Raw genomic sequence first — 17,500 nt, 5'->3', positions numbered from 1 at the left:
TCCCATGACACCTGGGACACCAGGCGGCCTCAGTCGCCCCAGAGCACTCCACGACCCGGCCCCACCAACCAGGGCCCCATGTGCAAAGGCTTCCCCCCCCCTGCCACGTGGGGGGGGTTCGTCCGCCTCATCTCACCCATCCGTCCATCTTTCCACCCTCATCTCATCCGTCCTTCACCTAGTCCACCCTCCAGGGCCTGACGCCTGGGGGAAACGCTCCTGAGCGAGGCGGCCCGAACCATGCTCGCTCACCACCTCCACACCACCAGCTGCGACCCCAGGCGAGTGCGGGAAGAACCGACGGGCGGCTCGCAGCGGGGGAGGCAGGGGCAGAGGCCGCCGGGGGACGGGGCGCATCCCCCTCCTCCACTTCCCCTTCCAAGGGGAGGGGCACCACGCGCCCACGCAGCACACAGCCCGGCGCTGGACGCCAAAACCCGGCCCGGCCCGGCGTGACCCTCCCCCAACTCGGAGGGGGGAGGCACAGGCCGCATTAGGCAAAAGAGCAGCGCTTGGCCCCCACCGCGGGGGCCAGCGCACCCCTCGCGCGAGGGCGGCTCTTGCCCACACGCTGTGGCAAGTAGCGCCGGCAGCTACTGCCCTGCAGACTTCAGGAGGGGCGGCGGCTGGGGGGTCCAGGTACCCCAAGGCCCCCCTCTCAGATCGCTAGAGAAGGCTTTCTCACCGAGGGCGCGTCGTGCCCCACACACCATCGCTCGCCCCTTCGGGGACCCACGGGAGTGGGAACACTCCCAAAAAGTGGGAAGTCAGAAGGGGGGGGGGTCTGCGGTATGGGTAAAGCACACAGCCCATGTGAGCGTCCACGGTCAGAGCCGGGAGGGCAAGAGTCTGTGCTGCCACCAGGCTTGCCTTTCAGACTTTTCCACGTGGGTGGAGGGATGCCACGTCCGGAAAGCCAGACGGGGACCCCCCCTTCACATCTCCCGGCCCACCGCGGTCGCTCTCACGACCACATGCAGCCTTCCCGGTCAAGGGAGAAGCATGGGGCGTGCCACTCAAGGGCCAAGGGCTGCCCTCACTGGCACACAGTGAGGGAGACCCATGACAAGGGGTCCACCTGAGCCCCTCCCGGGGAGGGGACACAAGCTTCCCCTGCCTTACCGTCTCGACCCCCTCCCCTGAGCTTTAGGAAGCTGCTCGTGGGGCACGCCACCACCACAGTGGGGACCCGAGGGGACTCACCGCTGGGAGAGGAAAACGACACCACCGCTCGGCCTCGGGCATCTGACAGGCAACCCGGAGTACTCCAGGGGCACCACAGAGGACCAGGGGAGGCACGCTCACGCACCCGCAGGGATGCGAAGCATGGCAGCGAGGGAGGCCTCCCCCCACTTTGGGGAGGGACCGCTCGCAAGGCACACGCCAAGGAGGCAAAGCGAGAATGCCTGCTGCGTCCCAAAGGACCCAGGCCCCCCCCCCCGACTGACACCCGAAGGCAGCAGGGCGGGAGACCAGAGGTCAGGCTGGAGGCCGCACCCCTGCCTTCCCCCACACCACCCGCAGGTGGGGGAGGAGCAGCGAGGGGCCCGCGACAGAATGAGAGGCGCGGCCCAACTCACCATGAGCGGCCGTCCCTCACCTGGCGCGGCTTAAGCCCAAGCCCAGGAGAGCGCCACATCACCACATCGATCAGTCCTGGCAGAGCCAGGGAAGAGCCCAGAAGAGGGGAGGGAGGGAGGGAGGGAGGGAGGGCCAGCAAAGACAATCACCACGGGGGCCTGCTTCAGCTTCACCGGCCCCCCCTCCTCCTCCTCCTCCTCCTCCTCCCCTTCCTCTCTCAGGGGAGAGACAGCGGCTGACAACCCCGGGAGGGAGAATGCCTGACACGTGGCACGGAGCCAACAGGGTGGGGTTGTTCCAGCCGAGCCGCCGGGTGCCCGCAGCAGGGAGGCACACAGGGTAGAAGACCCCACAGGGCCACGCGCCCTGCCGCCCTCGGGTCAGCCAAAGACCGGAGGGGACACCGCAGCATGGGCCAGCTGGATGCACAAGCGAGAGCCGGCGCACAGGCCCAGGCGAGCGGCCCCCACGCGGGGTGCAAAGGGCAGGGTCAGGCCTTGGACAGCAGCCGAAAGCCCAAAGCCCCCCACGTGCATCCAGAGGCCCAAGGTCTCCAGCGACAGGCGCTGAAGAGGATCGTGTCAGCATCTACCTGGTGACAGAAAAGGCCTATTTCGGCCGCGAAAAATGTCCATGCCCAGCAGCGGGGCCCACCCACAGGACGTGGGGGTATCCCCGGAACCCCCATCCGGACACTTGTCCCCCAGCCCTGCCCTAGAGTCGCCAGACCCAGCGCTCTCAGGGCCATCTGGTCGACCCGGGGAGCGTGACCGCAAGGAAGGGACAGGGACAGGAAGGAGGTGGAGCCGGCCGGCCAGCCGGGGAAGCCCTTCCCGGCTTGCCCACGCGGGCAGGTATCGGTCTGTCCGGAGCTCCAGACGGGGACTTGGCTCCCCCAAAATCCAGGACACACCATCCAGCTCAGGCCGGTCCCCACCTCCCGACAGATCGACCGACCGACAGGGAAACACTCCGAGGGCGGGGGGGCGGGGGGGGGGGGAATGAGAGCGTGGGAAACGAAGTCTTGTCCAACGACCGGGACCCTACATGGGCACGCCTCAGGCCCAGGTGCACCCTTCCCGGCCACACCCGGGAGCAGGGGGCCGGCGGGGTACCATCCACCATCTCCGGATCCATCAGGACTTGGAAAAAAAATGTTTCCACGGAGGCGCCTCCGACGAACGGACCCCGCGAAGGAAGGCGCCGGGGCCCGAGCCACCCTTTCCGCTCCACCCCTCACGGCTTGTGCCGGTCTAGACCTCGTCAGTACGACTCCGCACGGGCCGGCGGTAGCCATCAGTCGGGGGGCAGGGGGGGAGGGACCCATGCCGGCATGACGACCGGGAAACAAGCGTGCCGGCCACCGAGCCTGTCGCGCCCTCCAACGCCCTCACAGCGCACAGCCCGGGCCGCTCCTCACTTCGGGGATGAGAGGCTGGAGGGACGGCGGGCGGGAGTCATTCACGCTCCAAAGGGCGACCCGGGACAAGGCCAGGCCACCCGAGCACAGGCAGTCCCGGGCGCCGCACACCCTCTCCCCTCGCTAGGGAGGCGGCCCGGCCCAGGCCTGGTCGGTCCCCGGGGCCGGAGCGGCAAGAGCGGATGCTGGTCGACCCGGCCAGGCGGCCCCAGAACCTGCCTGGGGAGCGCGGTGACAGTCACTCCCTCACAGGCCTGCACGCCCAATCTCCGGTGAGAGAGGGACACTCCCAGGCCTCTGAGCCACCGGAGCTGTCGCCGCCAGTGTCGCCAGCCTCCCGGAACTCTGACTCAGGCCGGATGGCTGAGTCACATCCCTCGCGAAGGTCCCCAAAGCTGCAGAGGGAAGGGACGATATAAAAGCGGACACTAGATGGCACGCGACAACCGCCACCAACGTCACCAGGACAGATCCGGAAGGCCGGCCGGCCGGCGGCGACACAACGACACAGCGCCGGCCACCCAAATGCCCGAGCTCTTCCCGGGGCCGAGGCGCCAGGCGTCCTGCACGACCGCGAGGCTTCCACTACGGAGCTGCCTCCTGGCAAGGCACTGCGTGGCGTGATGGCAGCAGATGGAAAGAGGGGGGCGGCGGCGGCGGCGGCGGCGGCGGCGGGGAAGGAGCTGGGAAGAGGTTCTCGCTGTTGCCTAGAAGGAGCCGCGCTCGCTCCCCCAAGCATGTCCCTTCCTGGGCTTGGGAATTCCAGAGAGAAGCCGGCGCGGTGAGGGTGGCACTAGCGAGAGAGATCTCAGGTTCCCCTCCACCTTCTCTTCTCTCCCCCACCCCCACCCCACCTCCCTGCACGGAGCTGGAGGAGGGAGGGAGAGAGGGAGGGCGGGAGGGTAGGCGGGGACTGGCAAAAACGAAACCCGGCAAGCTCTCGGAGAACGACAACGCAGGAGTCGGTATACCTGCCACCCTTACCGACGGAGACGGTCTGTCAAAAGCAGACAAGCAAAGCCCAGAAGCTTAGGAAGGGAGAGAAGGATACAGTCGATCCTAGGAAAGTGGAAATGAAAATCTCTCTCTGCATAGACTGAGACAAAGTCCAAAGAGAACAAATGGCTGCCTGGGGCAAATGCTCTGGTGGTCAGGTCATAGAAACATGGATTTCAGCATGACTGACCAACCACAACGGAGGGAAAGTACAACGCAACACTATGAGTGTGTGTGTATGTGTGGGGGGGTGAACTGAAATCTCATCCAAAACAAAACAAAACAAAACAAAAAAAGGAAAACAACCCCCCCCCCAAAAAAAACCCAAAAAACAACAACAGATGAAGAAGAAGAAGGAAGCCCACGACCAACAGGGTCAAGGCTCCTGCTTTCTCACCGCGGTGGCTCTGGTTGCCCCTGTGTGGTGCAGGTTCCATCTCTGGCTCAGGAAAAACTTCCACTTGCTGCCCGTGTGTGTGGCCAAAAAGTAAAACATAAAGCTGAAACAGGAGGGAGAGGGGGTGGAGAAAACCCGAAACAAACAATAAACTTTGCAAGTCTCAGGATTGCCATCCTGGGGTAGTGGAAACAAATCCGACCAGGAACCATGAGGTTGCAGGTTTGATCCCTGGCTCACTTGTTGGGTTAAGGATCTGGCATTGCCGTGAGCTGTGGTGTCTGTCACAGACGCGGCTCGGATCCCGCGTGGCTGTGCCTGTGGTGTAGGCCGGCAGGTAAGGCTCCGAACTGACCCCTAGCCTGGGAACCTCCATGTGCTGCGGGTGTGGCTCCCCCCCAAAAAAAAACCAGAAAGAGAGAGAGAGAGAGAGAGAGAGAGAAGGAAAGAAAGAAAGAAAGAAAGAAAAGAGAAAGAAAGAGAGAGAGAGAGAGAGAGAGAGAGAAAGAAAGAGAAAGAAAGAAAGGAAGGAAAGAGAAAGATAGAGAGAGAGAGAGAGAGAGAGAAAGAAAGAAAGAAAGAAAGAAAGAAAGAAAGAAAGAAAGAAAGAAAGAAAGAAAAAGAAAGGAGAAAGAAAGGAAGGAAAGAGAAAGAAAGAAAGAAAAGAAAAAGAAAGAGAGAGAGAGAAAAGAAAGAAAGGAAGAAAGGAAGGAAGGAAAGAAAAAGAAGGAAAAAGAAATCCATCTCGGAGTTCCCGCTGTGCCTAGGTCACAGCTGAGCCTCAAGTTCGATCCCTGGCACAGGAAAGGCAGTGCAGCAGGAAAAAAAAAAAAAAAAAAAGAACAACTCCATCTTGCTGGTTGGGCAGGGGAGATGCAATTGCCGGATGACATTCCACAACTCTGCCAAACTGGCAAAACCACGACGCACTTAGTACAGGAGTCATTGAAGACATGGATGTGAAAGCATCTTCTTGCTATCGATTCATTTCCCACAATCCCAGGAAGAGCCATTGGAACAGGGCTCCCATTCTTGGCACGATATCTTTTCTATGTGTGGGTGGACGCATCTTTTCTCATGGTTGTTTTCCTTTTGACCAAATTTAACTTCAGCCTCCACCATGTCATCTTTTGGGCTCTCAAGCCTGCCATGAGAATATGGTCACCAAAGTCCTCGCCCAGAGGCACCTTTGCCCACCACCAGTGCCGCCGTCTCCCCCCACCTCCTCCTCCTCCTCCTCCTCCTCCTCCTCCTCCTCCTCCTCCTCCTCCTCCTCCTCCTCCTCCTCCTCCTCCTCCTCCAACCCCCGCCAAGCACCCCCCCCCCCCACCCCGCTTTGTATTGTTCAGCTGTCTTGCACTGGTCTCTCACACGGTGGCGGTGTGGTCCTATGCATGATTCCCAACCACATTCAAGTGGACTTCCGGGATCATCATTTTCTGTTTCCTAACTGCACTTTCGTCGTTCTTAGGAGGTTTGCTTCCCTTCCCCCCCCACCCCCCCCCCACCCCGCGCGCGCGCACGCTTGGTGTTGAATCGGAGCTGCATCTGCTAGCCTGAGCCACAGCCACAGCAACGGCGGGATCCGAGCCACATCTGAGACCTTATGCCACAGCTCGCGGAAAAATGCCAGATCCTTAAACCCCTGAGCGAGGTCAGGGATCAAACCTGCCACCTCGTGATTCCTAGTCCGATTCGTTTCCGCCGCGCCATGACAGGAATTCCTTCCTGTGTTCTTTTGGGTCATGGTTGTTTCCAGCTCCACAGAATTCCTCCCCGTGCTCATGTGACATCTGGGATGTGGCGGGTTGGGGGGGGGGGGGCAAGGTTTCGTTCCCCTACAGTCATGCCTTGAAAAAAGTCGTGTACAACGTTTCACATTCCAGATCCAGAAGCTGAATCCGCAGCCGGTTCCATCTCATGAAACCGATCTCCCAGCCCAGGAAAACCAAAGGTCGTGGTTGGAGCCCGTGATAAACCCCAGGTCTGAGTCCCGAGCACTGCTGCTCAGGGAAGATTTCGAGGTGTCAGGGTCCAAGGATCCTCCTGGGCACTTGGAAATGTCTCCGATGTGTGCAGGCAGGCATGAGGATGAGAAGGGGCTAAAGAGGGGCAGAGGGTGGTGATCTCTTGTCGGTGGATGTCAAGGGTTGGCGCTTCCTTTTGTGGATCTCCCGGAAAAGTCAAATGTGGGAGAAAAACTGGACCCGTGAGTTCGAGGAGAGGGATGGCCAGAGAAAACCAGAAGAATTCCATCTGCCGACCATTGGGTAGGTAGGAGGGCAAAAACCGAAACCTCGAGCATGACATGAACAGAACCACATGCTTCTAGCCACCCATAAACCCCGTAAGATAAGATCGTTTCTGCTGAGATACCCTCTCCCTCCCCCCACCCACCCAGGGCGAAGGATCCCTGGGTGGTGGCAGAGGGGCGGCAGCAGTCAGTGGCAGTGGCGGCGGGCATGGAACTTCCACAGGCCCTGGGGACACACCCCCCGCCCCCAGAAACCCCTAGAAGCTTGGAATTCTGATGTCTGTGGTGTGATGACCATAAACACTGGCTTTTGTGCCATGTCTGCTAGAAGATATGGTTTCCATGACAAATAAAGTGATTTTTAGCAAGTTTTTCTCCACTTGAGATGTATTGAAAATACGTCTTCATTCAGGGGGAGGTAGGTGTAGGTGACAGACGTGGCCGCTCAGCTCAGATCGGGTGATCTGGCAGGGCATAGCTCTGGCTGAGGTGCAGGCCAGCAGCTACAGCTCCGATTCTTCGACCCCTAGCCCAGGGAACTTCCATATCCCAAGGGTGCACTCCTAAAAAACAAAAAACAAAATGAACAACACACAAAGAGGGAGCATCTCATCGATGGCAGACCAAATTCCAATGTATATGTATACGTGTACATAGGTATGTACGTATGGATGTGTGTGTGTATGTGTATATTATCGAGAGAGAGAGAGAGAGAGAGAGAGAGAGAGAGAGAGAGAGAGAGGATTTTTTAGAGCCATAACTGTGGCATACGGAAGTTCCCAAACCAGGGTTCGAACCGGCATACATGGATACTAGTCGGGTTTGTTACCACTGAGCCACAACAGGAACTCCCCACATTCCAATATTTAATGAGAAAATACATTTTTGATGCTTTAGGCAACCCTGCAAACACCCTTATTTAAGTGACTGGACTTAACAAAAAGGAATCCCTAGCACCTAGTAACAGAACAAAGATAAAGAAACACAAGGCAGGAATTCCCGTTGTGGCTCGGTGGAAACGAACCCGACTAGCATTGACCCCTAACCTGGGAACCTACAAAATGGCACATGTGAAGCCCTAAAAGAAGACTACACACACACACACACACACACACACACACACACACACGGCACAGACAGATGCGAAAGGAAAAGAAAAGGAAGGAAAAAAGAAAAGGGAAGAAAGAGAGAAATGAACAGGCAGAGCAAGCCATTGTGAATGATCTCTAGGGACAGATATTTTTCTCCAAGCATAATTTTATTTTTCCCCAAGTGATACCAGACCTTCTCTCTCTCTCTCTCTCTCTCTCTCTCTCTCTCTCTCACACACACACACACACACACACTCTCCCTCCCTCTCTCTCTCTCTTTGAAAAAATTTATGTATTTAGTGGAGTTCCCATTGTGACTCAGCAGGTAGGAATCTGACTAGCATCCATGAGAGTGCTGGTTTGATCCCTGGCCTCGCTCAGTGGGTGAAAGATCTGGCATTGCCCTGAACTGTGGTGTAGGTTGCAGACACAGATCGGACCTGGTGTTGCTGTGTCTGTGGTGTAGGCCAGTGGCTCAAGCTCTGATTCCCTAGCCTGGGAACCTCCGTGTGCCGTGAGTGCCACCCGAAGAAAGCAAGGGTAAAAAAAAAAAAAAAAAAAGAAACATAAAAACCTGGATTGGGGAGATCCCATTGTGGCTCATTGGTAACAAAGCTGAGGAGCACCCACGAGGATGCAGATTCGATCCTGGGGTGGGGGGGTGGGGTGCTGGTGCTGGTGGTGCTGAGGTGTGTGCGTGTGGGGTGATAAATAGGTTACCTCTGGCTTCTGGGGGGTGAGAGTCAGCATGGTTTTCCTGCACCTGCTGCTCCTGGGCAATTATTTAGTTTTGGTTTCTTGTTCCTTTGTTTTTGTGGTCCTGCATTGTGGTGAGTACTGGTGTAAGTGGCAGGTTCCTATTTGATCCGACATTTCTTTGGCTCTGGTGTCGGTTGACAGCCATGGTCATGACTGGTGGTGGCTGTTAAGTCTCCAGGAGTTCCACGCAACATTCTGATTGTCTTTCTTCCTTGGGCTTTGGCTGCAGCCTCCCCCTACCCCCTACCCCCCCCCCCCCCCCGCATCATATGGAGGTTCCCGGGCTAGGGGCCGAATCAGACCTACAACTGCTGGGGCGTATGCCACAGTCACAAGCACCATCATATCCAAGCTGCGTCTGCAACCTACACCGCAGCGCAAGGTGATGCCACCAGATCCTAAACCCACTGTGGAAGGCCTGGGATCGAACCTGCAACCTCATGGTTCCTGGTTGGATTCCTTTCCACTATTCCACGACGGGAACTCCTGGGCTTTGGCTTTTGACAGGTGGAGGGACACAGCTTTCTGAAACGGTGGGGCCAGGGCAAGGCATAGAAACATAAGATGGATGTGAGCCTGCGCCTATTCTTTTCTCGTGTGCTGGGAAGATAAGGTGGCTCTTGCCAGCTGGGATTTCATTTCCCCACAAACGATCAGGCTCTTAAGGTATCAGGCAGGGAAGAGGGAGAGTCAGAGTTCCCATTGTGGCTCAGTGGTTAATGAATCTGACTAGGAACCATGAGGTTGCAGGTTCCATCCCTGGCCTTGCTCAGTGGGTTAAGGATCCAGCATTGCCGTGAGCTGTGGTGCAGGTTGCAGATGTGGCTCAGATCCCGCGTTGCTGTGGCTCTGGTGTAGGCCAGCGGCTACAGCTCCGATTGGACCCCTGGCAGGGGAACTTCCATATGCCGCAGGAGCGGCCCTAGAAAAGGCAAAAAGCCGAAGGTGGGGGGGGGGGGGGGACAGAAGAAGAGTGAGAATCACGGTCGGAAGAACATGGGGAAATCGGTGCTAGGTGCCTGGGTGTGTGAGTTCACACGGAATGCTAACCCAGACCCCTGGCCAGCCACATTTGGGGTATCTATCAACTTGACTCTCCACTCTCCAGCTCACCTGGGTGGTGCTGCCCTGCCCTGCCCTGCTCATGTAAGACCTGGCTCCTCCAGGGATGGCTTTGCACCAGAGGGAGACGGGGCAAAGTCACTGAGCTTAAGGTAATTTCTCCAAGAGAGACTCTGGGAGAAGGAGACCAGCTGGGTTTCTGTGTGTTCATTTTTCTTCCTGTCTGCTTGTTTGGTGCAGGCCAGTCCATGTGCCGAGACATTCAGAAACTCTGTACTAGCTGAGACTCAGACCTTGTTCCGAAATAAGCAAAGGGACTTTGAGCTGGGATCACTCCCTGACAAGTAGCTAGCAAAGAAGTTTCCCGTAGCTCTCAGGCCCCATCCCCGCCCTCAGGCGGGTGGGCGTGGGGAGGGGGTGGGGGGGGAGGGGAGGGGCTCGTTCAGGCAGGCAGGCAGGCAGGCAGGCAGGCAGGCAGGCAGGCGCTGGTTCATTAGTCCCGCACCCCCCCACTCCCGGCCCCAGCTGCCCGCCCCACCCCCCACCCCCGGCCGCCATCCCTGCTGCGCCGCCTCTCGCTTCCCAAATCGCCTGGACTCACGCCCGGGAAGGGGGGGAGGGGAGATCAGGAAGATCCAGGCCTCAGGGCCTGGGTTCAATCACTTCATTCAAATGCAGAAACTCTCCAGTCAAGTCAGAGGTGGTGACTTTTCCTGGAGCTTCTCTTTAGGGAAAGTGTTTTTTTTCCCCTCTTTCCCCAATTTCCCTACCCTCAGGCTGCCCCTCGCAGACTGCATGGAGGGGGGTGGGGGAGGATGTGTGCACGAAACTCGCCTCGTGTCAGGCCAAAGGAGCCCCCGCCATTTCCCAACCCGGGAAACCCCGCAAAACTTCTGGAGCATGTTGGCCTTGGTGTGGGAATGGACATCTTCACTTGCCATCTTCCTTTGCACGAGGAGGAGATTTTCATCTCCTGCTGTCTGGGGGCCAGAAAGGAGGGCCAGAGTGTCCCTTTGGTGTGGGCCGGTCCTTAAGTCATTTTACCTCACAGGAATCACCCACACAGGGCATGGAGACACGTTTGGGGTCCGCCTCCTCCGAAACGTCCCGGGAAACCTCACGTGTGAAAAACTGAGCTGGGGAGGTCCCATCGTGGTGCAGAAGTGGAAATAAATGCAACTAGGAACCATGAGGTGGCAGGTTCCATGCTCAGCCTCGCTCACTGGGTTACGAATCCCACGTTGCCATGAGCTGTGGGTAGAGGAGAGTGAGAAGGAGAGGGAGGGAGGGGGAAGGGAGAGATCCTCCATTTATGGAACTGGTTTCCTTGTTTTGAGATGACGTCGCTTTGGTGAAACAGTTGTCAGATGGCCTCTCAAAAGGCGGTGATGTGGATGGGCTCCCCGAACCAGGCCCACAGAAACCAAAGGAACGAAGGGGTTAATCCTTGGAGCCAGAGTTCCCTCCTCTGAAACTGAAACCAAGCTCAAGCCCGGGAGTGCTGGTGTGTTGGAGCCAGAGACATTGTTACAGCTAAAAGCTACTTTGAAATAGTCTCCATTAGGTTATGGCTTGCCTTGGCCCACGAACTTATGACTAATGACTACTGTCGAGTCAGAGTTGTAGTGAACCTGGTGTTTTCTCTACCCTTGAAACACTCCCTAAGGATTGCGCCCCCCCCCCCACCCCGTGGATGAGCAATCTTCACTCCGGAGAGAAGGTCAAAATGCCATAACCCCAAAGACACTAGAAACATTCCATGGACCACCTGACTCCAGCCTTGATGACTTTGAAATGGTCTATCCTAATCTCCTATCCAGGGAGAATGCAAGCACCCTGATGCTTCTAGACAGCTCCGCCACCCCCATGCCCACCATTAAGCTAAACCTATAGAACCCCTTGCTATCCCCTCTCAAGGGAGGACACAGTTTTGAGGTCCTTAGCCTGCTGTGGCCTCCTTAGCCTGGCAAAGCAATAAAGCTGTTCTTTATGCTTCACCCAAAACTCTGTCTCTGAGACTTAATTGGAGCTGGAGTACCAAGGCCGGTTTGGGCTGCCAAACTTTCCTGGAACTTTCAAACTGTTACATATGAAGAACGGAGCCGGTGACTCTGTGTGTGTGTGCGTGTACGTGTGAGAGAGACACAGAGAGACAGACAGAGACAGTGAGTGAGACAGAGAGAGACAGAGGGAAGAGAGAGGGAGAGGGGAAAGTCCCTTCAGTCTTTTGTTTTCTCGGTTTGTTTGTTTGTTTGTTTGTTTTGTCTTTTTGCCATTTCTTGGGCCGCTCCCATGGCATATGGAGGTTCCCAGGCTAGGGGTCGAATCGGAGCCATAGCTGCCAGCCTACGCCAGAGCCACAGCAACGTGGGATCTGAGCCGTGTCTGCGACCGACACCACAGCTCACGGCAACGCTGGATCCTTAACCCACTGAGTGAGGGCAGGGATCGAACCCACAACCTCACGGTTCCTAGTCGGATTCGCTCACCACGGAGCCATGACGGGAACGCCCCTTCAGTCTTTTGAAAGGCCCCTCTGAGAATGCCGTCAGGTGTTGGGGCCAACTTTCCGAGGGGCTCTTAGAGAAATGAACACAGGGTGATGGTTTCACTCTCAGAGACCATTTCTCTGATGTGTTCATCGAGGGACTCCACGGGCTTCCGTTTTCAGGGCCTCGGGACAAGCGATACGTGTTCTCATCCGCAAGGATGCCAGGTCCAAAGGGTGGGAGAAAATGGGAAACGCTGATGAAGAGAGTTGTAGCCAGAGATGGAAGGCAACTGGAAAAACTTCAGGATCCAGTCCAGTTTTCCAGCCACTGAGTTTCTGATTTCTGGAAGGATTTGGGTAGGGAGGAAAAGGTCAAGGATTCTCCATCCCTCTGACAGAGGTATAAGTTACAAAGTAGATGTACAACTTTTGAGAAAAAAACGAACAAACAAAGAAACAACCAAACAAACAATTTTTGTCCCTTTGTCTTTATCAGGAAAAGTGAAAGATGGAGAGAGGGAGGGAGGGAGGGAGGGAGGGAGGGTGGGTTGGATGGATGGATGGATGGATGGATTTGGGGGGCGGGGAGAAGATTCTTAGATCCTAATGACCCAATGCTTTCTCTAGTCCTGGGCCTTTAGGTGATATATCTATATCTATATATCTATATCTATCTGTATACACACACACACACACACACACACACACACACACACACACACACGTAGTTATTTTCTGTTTCTAGGGCTGCACCCATGGCACATGGAGGTTCCCAGGCTAGGGGTCCAATCGGAGCCGTAGCCACCGGCCTACACCAGAGCCAGCACAACGCGGGATCCGAGCCCTGTCTGCGACCTACACCAGAGCTCACGGCAACACCCGATCCTGAACCCAACGAGCGAGGCCAGGGATCGAACCCGCACCCTCAGGCCTCCTAGTCGGATTCGTCCAGCCATGACGGGAACTCCTACATATGTATATAGTATGCATATAGTATATCTTTTTTTAATGCCCACGCCCCAGCCCTATGGAAGTTCCCAGACTCACGGTCGAATCAGAGCTGTAGCTGCGGGCCTACCCCACAGCCACAGCAACGCGGGATCCTTAACCCACCAAGCGAGGCCAGGGGAGGGATCGAACCCACATCCTCACGGATCCTAGTCGGGTTCATTACCGCTGAGCCCTGATGGGAACTGCAGGGGACATCTTTTTTTTTTTTTTTTTTTTTTTTTTTAAGATGTAAGTTTGTTGTGGTTGTTGTGGTTGTTGGTTGTTGTTGTTGCTTTAGCTCGGCATACAGTGGGCTTGCTTACAATGTTGTGTTCGTTTCAGGTGTACAGTCAAGGGGATTCAGTGATCCATCTACATCCATCTATCCCTCCGTTCTTTTTCAGCGTCTTTTCCCCTCTAGGTGATTCCAGAATATTGGGCCATTCCTTCCTTGTGGGTGGGAACACCAGCGTGAAAAAAAACCATCACGGGGGAGTTCCTGTCGTGGCACCATGGAAGCGCATCCGACGAGGAACCTTTGCAGGGAAGGGTGTGGGTTCGATCCCTGGCCTCGCTCAGGGGGGCGGTAAGGATCCGGCAGGCAGTGCCGTGAGCTGTGGTGTCGGTCGCAGACGCGGCTCGGATCCCACATGGCTGTGCCTGTGGCGTAGGCCAGCAGCCGTAGCTCCGATTCAACCCCTCGCTTGGGAACTTCCATATGCCACGAGGGCAGCCCTAAAAAGCAGAGGGGGGAAAAGAAATCATGAGGGCGGGGGAGAGGGATCCATGAGGAGGATGGGATGAACATATACACACACAAAAGAGTCTCTATCCAATAGACGACGAACAGGGACCCCTACGCCACCTTCTGGAATCCAAACGCCAAAACCACAAAGCAGAGTTCCCGCCATGGCGCAGTGGAAATGAGTCCGACCAGGAACCATGAGGTTGCAGGTTCGATGCCTGTCCACCTCGCTCAGTGGGTAAAGGATCCGGTGTTGCCGTGAGCTGTGGTGTTGGTCCCAGACGCGGCTCGGACCTGGCATTCCTGTTTCTGTGGTGTAGGAGGTCAGCAGCTAAAGCCTCCGATTCGATCCGTCATCTGGGAACCTCCATATGCCGTGGGTGTGGCCCTCAACACACACACACACACACACACACACGCACGCACGCACGCACGCACACACGCACACGCACACGCACACGCACACACACACACACTCTGGAACCCCCTAAATGGGAGAAAACCGGACACAGTAGTTTTTTAGGGGTCCAGTCTCTGTGACAGGTGAGGATATCAGGCTTGCATCGAGGGAGGGAAGGCTTCACCCCACGCAGAAAACACACCCACCTACCCACCGACCGACCTTCCTTCCTTCTTTCCTTCCTTCCTTCCTTCCTTCCTTCATGAGAGAACAGTTGGATGACCCATCCTAAGTGTCGGTTGAATGAAGTCTAGTTACCAGGGTTCAGAGTGGGGGAGGGAGAGGGGTAGGAAGTCTGAAGCCTCTGGCGACTCTCCGAAATGTTCTCCCCCCAGGGTGACAGAGCCAGCAGGTCAGGCACTGCCTTCTCTAGAAACCTTCCTGCCCATGTCCAAGGGGGTGTGGGGGGTTGGGGGTGTGGGGCAGGGAGTGGGCCAGGGAGCCTGGAGAAACCCAGACCACCAAGCGGCCATTCTCCCATCGCCCCGACTGTTTGTTGAATGAACATAATGGACGTGATCCAAGTCTGCCACGCCGCCGCCGCCGCCGCCGCCGCCGCCACCACCACTTTCTCCATCATCTCCCCCACCCCCTTGCCTGCAGCCATCTTTGAAAAGGCTGCTGTTGTGGCTGCCTTTGCATGAAAGTGAGTGAGGACCCCTCCCTAATACGGAGTGTTTCAGTCCCTGGTGTCTCTGACAGCTCGCTCATGTATTGGTTGTGAACCATCTTGCCTTGAGGATTTGGAGGATTCGTGAACATTGCAGGAGCCATGGGAGCAGTGAAGTCCTTATCGCCAACCCGACACCCCCCCCCCCCAAATTTCGTGGCAGGGAGCACACTTTTCTTTCACCCAAGAGATTTATTTCCTGCTTTCTGAAGAGAGAAGGAAAGGAGGGTCAGAATGGTCCTCTGGTGTCTGGTGTCCTGTCCCTTTCATTGCACACACTCCTAGTGCCACTGCGGGAGGCACGTTCGGGGCGCGGGGTGGGGTGGGGGTGGGGGACCTGCTGCACGCACCCGCCCCTCACTTTCAAATGCGAAACTCAAGGAGGATGTGAATGTCCTCCATGCCACCGATCAGGTGAACGGGATGGCTTTCTAGGGAAATCCTGGTGTTTCCTTTCACTGCCATGACGAACACCCAGAAACAACCCTGTAAGTTCATACAACTTTGTCAGTCAACTGTATTCCAATAAAATGAAAAAGCAAGACACAGACACACCCACACGCACACACACACACACGCGCGCGCACACACGCACCCCAACCCAGAACCAAACACCCTCTCCTGAAATGGGGGGGCGGGCCCACCGGAGAATGAGCAAGAGAATTCCAGAGTCGGTAGGAAAGTGTCATCTGCAGCGGTGTGAAAAACCCCAAGCTCTTTTCTTCCTGTCAAGGTGAATAAACTTTGTTAATGGGAGTGGGTGCCCTCAGTGTGCCCTCCGAGAGGAAAGGCAGGGAGCATTTTCTCCCTGAAGAGCTTAGTGCTGTCATAGCACTGACGGACAGGATGAACGATCGGTGAGAGGTGGCAGCAGCAGTGGTGGCCGCCTGCACTGCCTGGGCGGATTGGAAACATAGACGAGCCACCAAGACTGCGTGTGACACCCCCGTGGGCCACCCCCCCCCCCCCCCGTCTGTACAGTGACAAGAGTCCTTTGGGGGAAAAGGGAGGGTGGGTGCTCTTCCAGTGTGTCTGTCTGCATTCACCAGGTGTGGGAGAGAAGACAGATGTTTGTTTCCACTATCGTTCGGAGGACTTGCCCAAGAGTACCACGTCCCCCCAAAGATAGCACCGGAAGAGAGATGCACGAGGTTTCTGAATGCATGCCGTGGGTGCTCCAGGCTGCCTCCAGGCCGCCCCCTCGCCCTCGCCCTCCCCCTCCCCCTTGCCAGAGGCAGACGTTCCTTGAAACAGCTGGCTTTGAACTTGGGCTTCTAGAGGAAGGTTTTTCTCCTGCTTTCAAGACGGGAAGAAGAGGGTGTCCGTCTCACATCCGTCCTTTCCAGAGGGCCCTGGATTCCAGATCCTCCACATGCCAGCGCCAAAGCCGAAGCGGTCGGTCTGGGGGTGCCCCATTCGGGTTCCCTCCCCACACACCTGCACGCGCGCGCGCACACACACACACACACACACACGCACGCACCGGGAACAGTGTGATCTCCCACGCCCCCGAAAAGCTTCAGAATGGCCTCAGTCCGAGGCAGTAGACCTATGTATGTCCTCACACCTGTTCAAATAATGTCTGCCCTCAGCCCCACCATCCCCTGCCTCTTTTAAGGACAAAGGCACTGTAGGTTTCCCTGGGGAAGGGAGACTCCATGGCATGTAAATCACAGTCTTAAGGAAAAGGATAATAGCATATGCCGGGGGGGGGGGGGGGGGGGGGAGAAAGAAGGGGGGGGAGGGGGGGGACCCGCGGTGGTGTGCTTGTGAGGGAGAGAGACAGAGACAGACAGGGAGGGACGGAGGATAGGCAGACAGTGAGAGGCAGAATCAGAGGGAGAAAGAGGAGGAGGGGAGAGAGACAGAGAAAGTGAAACAGAGCTAGGTATAGAGGACGCTGTGGCTGGGTCGGATTCTGCGTGTTCTCAGTGAAGTCGTCCTAAGGCCTCTGGAGGTCCAGATCACTGCTTGGGGCCGGAAGTCTGTCTGCCCTTCCCTACCCATCTGAAGAGCTGTGGTTTGGGCTTTCCAGCCGGGAACCCCTCTTTCTGCCTCTTTGTCCAACACACAAGGTTCGTGGGACCCAGAAATCCCATTCTGAGAGCACCCTAGGAACAGTCCTTTCCATACGGCGCAGGAGGCCCCTGTGCCAAGAGATCCAAAGTCTGGAGCCTCTGTTCTCCCCCCCCCCCCCCCTTCCCTCCACGGACAAAATCTTGCCTTGTATTCCTTTTTTTCTCAGGGACTCTGAAGGACATGTATCATTGTACAACCATGGGGAAGATGCTTCCATTCCCTCTGGAATGATGGATGTGGTCGCATGTCTCAAGGAGGCTCCAATTCTTTGAGCAGGACTCCCGATGGTGCCATCCCATCGTCCCTCCCCTCCCCTCCCCTCCGGCTCGCTCGGTCACGGTTCCCCTCCTTTTTCCTCCCCTCCAGGTTATCTTCAGGTCTGCCGCCCACTTGTAACTCCTCCCCCACTTGGAAGTGGCCTCTTCCGGCCCCGAACTTGGTCGTCCCAGGCCCACCCCGGGAGCCATCTGGCGGACCTTTTCGGAGACTATAAAAAGCAGCCTAC

This window comes from Sus scrofa, chromosome 8, assembly GCF_054392235.1.
Source record: "Sus scrofa isolate SSC_HxYL_T2T_F1_AM1 chromosome 8, Sscrofa_HxYL_maternal_Yorkshire_Landrace_v2.0, whole genome shotgun sequence".
Lineage (NCBI taxonomy): Eukaryota > Metazoa > Chordata > Mammalia > Artiodactyla > Suidae > Sus > Sus scrofa.
The sequence above is the reverse complement of the archived record's forward strand: the minus strand, read 5'-3'. Positions refer to the sequence as shown.